Genomic DNA, 11,013 nt, shown 5'->3' on the forward strand with positions numbered 1-11,013 from the left:
AGTGGTAGAACTGTCAGATTGTTCTGTATCAGGCATGCCTGTACACTGCCATGTTCCCCCTTTGAAAATAGTTGAGTCAACCTCTGAACATTTCCTACCCCAATTAAATATTCTCCTTTGAATGGCTTTGGTCATGGTGTCCATTTGTAGCAGTGAAACTCTAAGCTATCTACATTGTATAACTTAGAAAACAGCTTTTCATTTCCTGCCCCAAAATATCTTTGTATAGATGTCTCTATGTTTTATTTTTCCATAACAGCTAAGCATAATATTAACTGTAATGATAACTCAAAGACAGTGTTTCCTGGAATATGTAAGAGATGTGAGAAAAGAACACAGAGCTTATGAATGTAGTTCATCAGACAAATATGAGGAAATTCAGTTATTACTATTACCAAACAGACTGTGAGACTTGCTCTGGACCCCACAAAAATGAAATGAGCTATTTATTCTGTCAATCATGGGGAGACTATTCCTGAGAGCAACTTGAAAACTTAATGCCTGCTATGACAGAGTGATGTACTCTAAATTTAACTGAAAGTAACACATTTAAAAGGAGCAGAACAATTCTAATGAGTGAAACAATATTTTCAAGGTATCAGGAAAAACATATTTTGGCAAACTACAAGTTTTTAAATGCTAAAATGGGATCTGGAACCAAAATTAAAATTTCAATCATATGGAATTGGAATTGAGAGCTTAGTAAGTACCAGGACTGATGCAGTTATAATTTCACATGACTCAGGGAGTTCAACTTGTCCACCTCAAAAAGTGTCTACATTTCTGCTGGGAATTGGGATAACCCCTCACATAAAACAAAAATTAAAATATATTAAATACATTGATCCAGAAGGTCAGGTATTGAGAAGAAAGTTACATAGGGAAGATATACCCTGGCAATTAGGTGGAAGGGATCTATAATAAGAGTGGGAAAAATAGACTAATGTTTCTTCAACTTCATATAGAAGCCACAAAGTAGGGAATGTTCCTAATAGAGATCAAAAAGTGTTATCAAAAACAATAAAACATAGTCTATCAGAAGGATATGGCATGTTTTGACTCTCCAAATGTTTGAAGTGGGTCATTGACCCATAACATTAAAACTAACAAATATGGTCAAATAGAAAAATGACCATTAACTAAGAAAAAGTTATCGACCATAGAAGAGCTGGGCCAAGAAGAGCAGACTGTACATATATGTGAGTTCCCCTGTTGTTAGAAGTCTCCTGTATTTAACATTAAAAAATTCATAAAATGATGAATGTTAATTAAATTAGAAGTTATAAATAAATTCATCCTATTTGTTCTATGCCATATGGTTTATTCTTAACTATTTGGTGTCTAAATCATGGTTTATTTTAGGGATTAAGCTAAAAGTTTGCTTTTTTAAAAACCATATCCTTAAGAGAGCAGGACAAATAAAAATACTCTTAACTGTTCCAACAAAATGAAATGATTTCCATGAAAAGTTTTAGCATAAATATTTTTTAATCCTTTAGCCATTCTTTGCATAATAATTTTAAAAGAAGATATTGGGAATAATAATAAACCGTTTTCCAGATCTACATCTTATTATGCAATGGATGATATACTATAGAGTAATTACAATAATGATACATTTAAAATTGCTAGTTGAAGTAGAAGAATTTTGTCTTTCTTCAGATTGCAAATTTTATCCTGGAAAAAGACAACTGCATAGCATATAAGATATATCTTTGGGAAATTCAATAATACAGACTACAGATTAGACAAGATGCATTATAAACTGTTAATTATTTTAGAAAAATACTGGAAGATATTAATTGGTTTTGGCTCAACTTTGAATTAAATCCTCAAGAGTTAGTGATGGCTATAACGAGAATACCTTTACACATTGAAACTGAAACTGCTTTGGTTTATGTATGTGGTAATATTAAACAATTTTTTCCATATTATAACAGAAATCATATTATGGTGATTCTGTACAATTGTACAGAGCAAACTATTGTAGAAAAATCTAATTGTACTTTAAGTGAGATAATAATAAATGTAAACAGGGATATGAGATCTCCTAGAGGTACATTTAATAATGATTTATTAACATAAAAACTTTTGAAAGTCAGTGAGAGAGTCTTAATGCTCTGGAATCCTACTGTGGAAATTACAATGGGGAAGAAAAAGAAAACAACAAAGCAGATAAAGATCTGAAAGTTGAACCCATTATATGGGAATAGCTCAAAAGAAAAAGAGGTGAAAAACCCTTGAATGCTTACAACGTCATCACAGTTATGGTGTTTATATTAACTATACAGGTCATAATGTCCTTTTTTTTTTTTTTTTCCAGAACACCCACAACTATCATTGGGATAAGTGGAAGAAACATAACCATCTCTGCAGTAGCTAATGAAGCTTTTTGGTAACCTGGTTTTCTTGAGATACTGTTACATGTCATCCATTCATAAGGCACATTTGGGGATATGAACCACTATTACAATTTCTTTATGCAGTTCAAAATGTCTTAAAAAGATGGACAGATGTCATGGACACGCTCATACATATAATAGAGCCAACATTAGTTGCTTTGTGCATACCATACTTTTCATAAATATATAAATACAAAAAAGGTCCAACAATGGCACTTTAAAAAACATTGTTGATTTTCAGAACAAAGCACCAGACAACAAGAAAGTTAATATCATCCTTACAAGATTCTCCTATAAGTTGGTAAGCCCAACATCTCTTCCAGAGTTCTGCCTGGTATAAGTGTGTCCTCAAAATATGCATTCAAGACAGTTTCAAAGACACTAGCCATAGGTGTTCCAGACTCAATGACTGTATCAGGTTGGCTTGTTGTTTTCTGGTTACAGATGATCCCAAAAGGCTTGTACACTGAATGTAAGAGCCAGCTCTCCCTAGACTTAGGCAATATCCCTATTTTCTTAGTGTCTCCAAACATGTTGTAGTTGACACATAAGAGAAAGCTTTCTGTAGAGAACAATTCTTTAATTACTGTGAGAGGTGTAGAGGATGTTTGCTATTGCCAGATTTTGGTTATATAGGAAGGGTGGTTGCAGTTTTTAGATGGTCAAGGATGAATGAAAAATATTCATGGATCTCTTTGTGTCTCCTCTCTCCTTTCTCTTCTGCCTACTGTTAGGTTGTGAAACTAGGGGTAATTATATGGGGCAAAGGAAAAGAAAGGTAGAATATCGTATCTGCTTTTAAAATATGAAAGTGATATAAGTCTGAAATTTCTTAGGTTAGTAATGATTTTGGAGGATTATTAAAAAGTTATTGTCATAAATATCTAATTAGATTAACATTAGTTAAGTTAAGATGCGTGTTTAACTACTTATGTCTTTGAGAACTGCATATCAAAAAGCTGTTAAATTCTTTCCATGAGTAAAAATATAGATTTATTTTTTTTTGTTCCCAAGAAATTTTTTTTCCCAAAGTCAGTGATTTAGACAGGAGACCCAATCCATCAGAAGTTTTAAGAAGGCGACTTCTTGTTAAAATGAAAGTAATTCTCTTTATCTCTGGCAAGAGAAACTTGTGTCCCTTCAAATAATATAGGACTGGTACTTATTGCTATGTCAAAGTCAATGCTGGATACAACAAATTTCTGTATGATTTCCTGGAAGAGAGTTTTGGCAAATTAGAATTTCCCTTTTCCATTTAACCCATGGAGTGACTCTTTTCTTTTCTTTTCTTTTTTCTTTTCTTTTCTTTTCTTTTCTTTTCTTTTCTTTTCTTTTCTTTTCTTTTCTTTTCTTTTTTTTTCTTTCTTTCTTTCTTTCTTTCTTTCTTTCTTTCTTTCTTTCTTTCTTTCTTTCTTTCTTTCTTTCTTTCTTTCTTTCTTTCTTTTGCTTTTCACGACAGGGTTTATTTGTGTAGCCCTGGCTGTCCTGCAACTCATTCTGTAGAGCAGCCTGGCCTTGAACTCAGAGATCTGCCTGCCTCTGCCTCCCAAGTGCTGGGATTAAAGGTGTGAGCCACCATGCCCAGCTATTTTGGTTTCTTTATTGTGCCTGTTTTCATGTTCATTTAAGTGGCCTGTTTCCTTATAGACTTTGTCCATGATTACATGTTTAAATTGATAGTAAAATAGCTTGAATTTAAAATCCTTAAAAAGCTACTGTTATAAACTATTAGTAATAATTAAGAAATTCTTGTTGTATGTCACTCATCTTACAAATGATAAAATCGTTTAATGCATTAAGAACAAGTACTGTGGCCATGCTCAGAATTGACACACTTAAATATGTGGTTAATCTTAACATTATCTGCTGTACATGTATTGCAGCTTATGCTTAGAATAACTAACAAGCAAAAAGCAAAGTTTTTTCTTTTTTTTTCTATTTTGATAGACTCTATACAGAGAGGTAGTTCTTACACTCTCAGAGACCTTGAGAATGTGGCATTTAAGATATCTTAATAAAAGAGATTTTGGGATAGACAAATCAAGTAAGGCAGCACTCTATATCTGCTCCAATGAAAATTATGGGCAAAAGTCAATTTTCTGCTTGAGTTTGCTGCAAATGTGTGAAAACAGGCCACTAGACTATAAAGTGCCCTTTACCTTAACTGATGACAATATACAGTCCAACATATGGACAAGCAAGATACTGAATAGGCAATTACCCCATATTACCTAGAAAAGGTAGGAGATTCTTAAACATTTCTGATTCGCAATCAGAACTTCTGGACATGGCTGCCAAAATGGATGACTCCATTGACACAAAAAAACTTTGGGTGACTATCCCAGGAGTCATTATGTCTCTGTCTTTTTATTTAAAACAGAAGTTACTTGGTCTAAAGATCCTTCTTACTCAGGTGAAATTTTTCCCTCACAGGTATTTGATGGGTTTGAAAAGTAGATTAATGATAGAGATTCTAAAATCCAGAGTTAACATGAATCATTGAAGTTCTGACCATATTATCATGTTCACAGACCTAAAAACTAATATTTCTTTAGGTTATCTTCTAAGTATCAACATGAAATGCAGTTTTAATTTTGCTCATTTTTACATAATCCCTTTATAGAACTTTGGACTACATAAGATAGAATAGAAGTAATTTACTGAAAGCTGTAAATATAAATGAACTAGACATTTTAATAATAATTCTTACTGTGACAATTCTCATAAATTTAATTATTGTGTAAAATTTAAAGATATTAGAGATAAATTCCCTTTCTTGGACTAAAAGCAGAAAATGTTGGGATAACATACACCAGTGCATATTGTATCAAATGCCTTGGAATTGTTTCATATAATTCATACTTTTTAGTTGACACCAAAATCTCTACAATATATTAATTTTGAGTGGTTATACCTTTTTAGACTTTTCACAGTTCAGTTAGTTGGCCTCCTATGAGGTAACCTGTGGGGAACAGCCTAAATTGTTTTTCATGTTAAAGGTTTCTTGATTCATATGGTTAGCCAATTCATCCCAAGAGAAGATCAACCCTGAGCTCTTGCTCTCTGTCATCTTTGCTGAAGTCATAGTGCCTTTGGCTACTAAAGAATGTGAACAAACTTAATTCCAAACTCGTTTTGCACTTGAATAGAAGGCCTCAGCAGCAAAGCCCATGTGAAAAATTAATTTTAAAATTCCCAAAGTTATTCTAAATCCCTTGGAATAATTAGTGTGACAGACTGATTCATCAACAAATACAAACCATGCATCATCACAAAAACATGAACCAAGCATATATGTACTGAACACTATTTGTTCTGCATCAAGCAGACCCATGAAGTAACAGGATGTTCTCTTGGATTTTTATCTTCTGGTTCTTGCAAATAAACGAATTTGTCTCTGCTCGTATGTATAATATCAGTAGTTGTTATTACAAAATCTCTGAAGAATTTCAACATGAAGGAGATGTTGTGATTGGTGCATTTTTCCCACTTCACACATTCTATACTGAGAAGAAAGAGCCACATTCAACTGTGCCATATTACTATTTGGACAATGTCATACAGTAAGTTCAATGATTTATTTTTCGAGTACAGAAATCTTACATCTTAGATGGCATAGTCATTAAAATGTCTTAATCTTTTATATTTTATTTTGACAAATTCACTCTTAGAATTTCTAAAATCTTTTCATCACTTTTATTTTCCTTTCAGATTATTTCCTCACTCAGGGGAAAAGGAAATGGAAACTTCATCTATGTTCACTTTAGTTTCTTCTTTGATTGTCAACTATAATCTCTTCTTTGTTATTGTTTTTATGCCACAATGACTGAAGAGTTTTCATTGATATGATTTCAAGGAAGAATGATGTATTCTAAGCCTGTCCTTCTTGTTCTTAGCATGTGGAAAGTACTAATTGCACCTGTGATATTAGATCATGTCACTAAATGCTATAAGTCCTGTGTGAATGTTGTAAAACTTGAGTGAAGAGGTTATGTGTGTTACATGCAACTAATCCCAGAGATAACAACATCACATTTAGAAGTGGAGAATACTTCTATGCAACATAGATATTTCATCTATCTCATGTTTTTTTTATAAGTGTTTGTTTGATAATTTAAATTTTAATCTCAGATAGCTTACCTGTAATTACCTGTTTACTCCATTGGTTTGCAGCATTTACTCTCATTTTTATGTATGTGTCTACCAAGACTTTGTGACTGTAACAGTTTCATCTTGTTGCTATTTCTTAGCTTTAGTTAAATAATCCAGGTTAATGGATAGTGTCAGACAGATATTGCTGAGTTGGACAAAAACATTCTTGTATGTTTCTTAATAAAGTAAATAAGATGTTTTATCCAAGCCAGAATTCCTTTCCCAAGAATACATTCTTTATGTATGTATGGAATAGCTAGTATGGTATGGATATAGACCAATACTTCTAATCTATATTTGTGAACACAAGAAGAAATATGTTAGAAATTGAGAAGCAGAAAATGACTAAAAAAATTCAGGAAAGATTCGAAAATCTCTAAAAGGGAATTTGTCAAAACAACATTTAAAAACATCAAATAAAGTGTAAAGGTGAATTATGATCGATGAGACAGTATTCTGTGCTTGGTAAATTCTTTTGAGGTATTGAGCTATTAAATCAAAGAGAGTGGAGGGAAAATGCTTAGATATAAATTAAAACTTACTTGGTTTTGTTGGACACATTAATTTTGAATCATTTTAACATATCAAATATGGGTACATAAAATTTAGGGGATCATATATTGACTCAAAGAAATCATACTATTTTCTCATATGCTTAGTAGATGGGGCAACTTTAGTTGTTGGGTAGGCCCTTTTCTATTTTGTCATAATTAATGCTCCTTATAAATCCACTTTTCTGGTGCCCATGAGTCTCAGCAGTTCAGATATCCGTGTATATGTTTATGGGTTTTTCATAATTTGTGTAGCAGAAAGCACTTGACTGTAAAGGCTGTACTTCCAGATATGTGAGCAACTAGTCTGGTTTTACTCTTCATATTTTGATAAAATTGATATAGCATAAGAATTGCATTCTAGGCGACATTGCTTTAATAGAGTTTATTATTTTACTGGGGCTATGCACCATTGTGTGCAACTTTCGTATTAAAAGGCAAGCCAGTTTTCTTGATCATTTCTCATGCAGGTAATGTCATTCTGGGTTCTTTCTACCCTGTCTTCTCTCACGTATATGAGCAGTAAATATGGCCCCATTCCTAACTATATTCTGATTCTGAAATGGCTTTATAATTGATCTCACTCTTCCTTTGAATTTAAGAAATGCAGTTTTTCAGTATAAAACTTTGACTGATTTTTAATGCAAACACAATTCCTTCATGGCCTTATTTTTATTTGAATTAACTACAAAAGTTCTTTCTTGGTGCCTACCCTGTTGTAACCACTTGCCTTCATTCATTGCACTTTTACTTGTGCTTTCCAGTAATGTACTTTTTGGGAGCTCTCTTTTTCTCTGTGTGTAGTCTGACGAAGACATAATCTGCAGCGTTATATTCAATCAAATTTAAAAATACAAACAAAAGCAGCTTATAGCATATATTTCAGGCTTGTGGAATAAGTTTGTTTGGCACGTTCTCACTGTGGTAAGGATTAATGGCTCTTTATTGTCAACACTGTAAGGTTTATTTTGCCATTCATCTTCTAGAAGTGGATGTGTGCATCCAACTAAACCATTTTCATTCTGTATCTTAGAAGACAGATTTAGAGTGATTTCACATAAAATCTTTCGTGGGGAAAATTATAATCTTTCCTGTGGAAGAATATTAAACATTGGGTAAACTATCTCACAGCATTCATTAGTTACCTAAAATAATTGTGTGTGTGTGTGTGTGTGTGTGTGTGTGTACTCAAAGGGATCTTTCTGTTTGTTTGTGTGTGTGTGAGGATACATGTATGTGTGTGTGCATGTTTGAGTTTGTGTGGGTTTACCTGTGAGTGGGCGTTTGCATGTGTGTGAATGCATGACTAGTAAGTTCAAGTTCTCTTGGACAATTAATGAAAGAAGACTCCATGAAATTAAAATGAAAAAGAAACTGCGTAACATTTTGCCTAGAGAGAATGTACGGGGGAATTTATGCAATCATTATATAATCTCAAGAATATAATTAATAAAAATAGTTTTCATTTTGAAAATATATTTATTATAAAGCATGTGCTTTAAAAATTGGGTATGCAAATGAGAGTGATCAAGTCTGTTTTATTGAAGTTGACTCTGATCATTGTTCTGTGACTGTAAATATTGAGTCAATCTGCTCAATTTGTAGTGATTGTTATTTAATTCCCTGTATATACAGAATTCTCAAAAATCATATGTATATTTAATATATATTTACTTGAATATATAATGTCTATACATGATAAAATGTCATTGATATTATTTCTCAGATTAAGCATCCTAATTATCAATTTTTTCCTCCAGAATATGTTATTTCATTAACATTTTAACTGTCTTCTTTCCTTTAAAATATATATTTGTTAATTTTTATCATGTTAGTTTTTATATCAAATAACTTTATTAATCAGTCAAATAAAAATATATATAATTTCAAAACACATACATGCATTAACAAAATAGGGTTTTAGTTAATTTTATAGATAGATTCATGTAGGTAGTATATGCAGCTTTCCTATACCGGGCATGCCAGGTTTTTGATCTTGCTTTTTCTGTTTCTGTACCTTTGATGCTTGCCATCATATTGATATTATTATGAATACCTTTTCTCTTTCTTTTTGTGTGTGTTTGTGTCTTTGTTTATGTGTAAATATGTGACCCTTTCATTTTCATACTTATTGAATCTATTTCTTATGTTAGATTCTCAAGATTTTGATGTCTGTGACCTGTCTAATATTATTTCTGGGCATCAAACTTGGATTCTCTGGAAAATTGACACCGTTAATTGCTAAGCAAGTCCTCCTCCCCACCATACAAAACTCTCCTTGAAAATATTAATAATGATAATATATTTATACTTACTAGAAATTCGGTACATAGATCATATTCTCCAAAGCCCCAAATAGTCCAGTACCCACCCTTTTTACCAATATCTCTCATACTCAAATTTAAGTTTTGTCTGGAGCTATCATAGGACAAGCTAAAAGCTAGCAGGTGATCTTCCTGAAATGATGTTGCATTAAATTATATGTATGACGAATCTCCAGTAGACAAGGCTTAGGAATGAATCATTTTAGAAAAGATTCCTGCTATAAATATGCTTTTCCTGGTATTAATAAGCATGTATAACAATCAGTATGTATTTGCATATTTCTTTGCACAGGTCTCTGCAGATCCAGGAATGTGGACTGTCTTGTAGTAATGCTATATATACAAATGGATGATGTCATAATTCTTTATGATGATCCTATTAGAATCCTTAAAATTAAATTTGAGTTTATTAATCTTTTCTTTTCGTACTTGGACTCCTATCCAGTTCTTTTCTGATAGTTATAAATGCAATTAGAACTCTGCCAATCTCACGTGTGTCACTAGTTAATTGCATCTACATAGTAACCAGACTTGCACGTACTCAGAGCAGATTCCAAGAGTTTCCAAAACAGTTAAGCAAAGGTCATAAACAGGGAACTATGTTTCAGTACAGGTGCTAGGACAGATGATAAAATATTGACTGAATTTATCTTCACAAAACTTCAATAATAACTTAGTTATTATTTTTTAATTTTCAATAAACCTGTGGAGGGGTGACAGATGATTCTACTGACAGAGTTCTTTACAGATGTTATTAAGCATACTCTTTAAGAAAATAGACGTTGACTTTAGAACTAGCCAATTGACTGACTTTCTTCAGATTGTGCAAATGGTTATTACTTGGTTTCCAGGAAGGACACTTTTGATGTGAATGTTTAGGCAGATAAATATGCCTAATGGATATGCATGTAAACATTCTTTGTTGTAAATTTCTTATTCAATTTACTATTTTATTTTCTGTGAGAACTTATTTTATATATATATATATATATATTTATTAGATATTTTCATTATTTACATTTCAAATGCTATCCCGAATGTTCCCTATACCCTCTCCACATCCCTGCTCCCCTACCCCCGACTCCCACTTCTTGGCCCTGGCATTCCCCTGTGCTGGGTCATATAATGTTTGCAAGACCAAGGGGCCTCTCTTCCCAATGACGGCCGATTAGGCAATCTTCTGCTACATATGGAGTTAGAGACACGAGAGGGTACTGGTTAGTTCATATTGTCATTCTACCTACAGGGCTGTAGCCCCCTTCAGCTCCTTGGGTCCATTCTCTAGCTCCTCCATTGAAGGCCCTGTTTTCCATCCAATAGCTGACTGTGAGCCTCCATTTCTGTGTTTGCCAGGCACTGGCATAGCCTCACAAGAGGCTGCTATATCAGGGTCCCTTGAGCAGAATCCTGCTGGCATGTGCAATAGTATCTCGGTTTGGTGGCTGATGATGGGATGGATCCCGGATGGGGTAGTCGCTGGATAGTCAGTCCTTTCATCTTAGCTCTAAATTTTGTCTCTGTACCTATATCTTTTCATGGGTATTTTGTTCCTTATTCTAAGGAAGAATGAAGTATCCACATGAT

At 33.0% G+C, this 11,013-nt stretch overlaps 1 pseudogene; it reads left to right on the plus strand.

The window, feature by feature from the left end:
- LOC110338475 overlaps positions 1-2,399 on the plus strand; it is a 24,132-nt pseudogene extending 21,733 nt beyond the window's left edge.
- The last annotated feature ends 8,614 nt before the right edge of the window (positions 2,400-11,013 follow it).

The sequence above is a fragment of the Mus pahari genome, chromosome 21 (assembly GCF_900095145.1).
Source record: "Mus pahari chromosome 21, PAHARI_EIJ_v1.1, whole genome shotgun sequence".
Classification (NCBI taxonomy): Eukaryota; Metazoa; Chordata; class Mammalia; order Rodentia; family Muridae; genus Mus; species Mus pahari.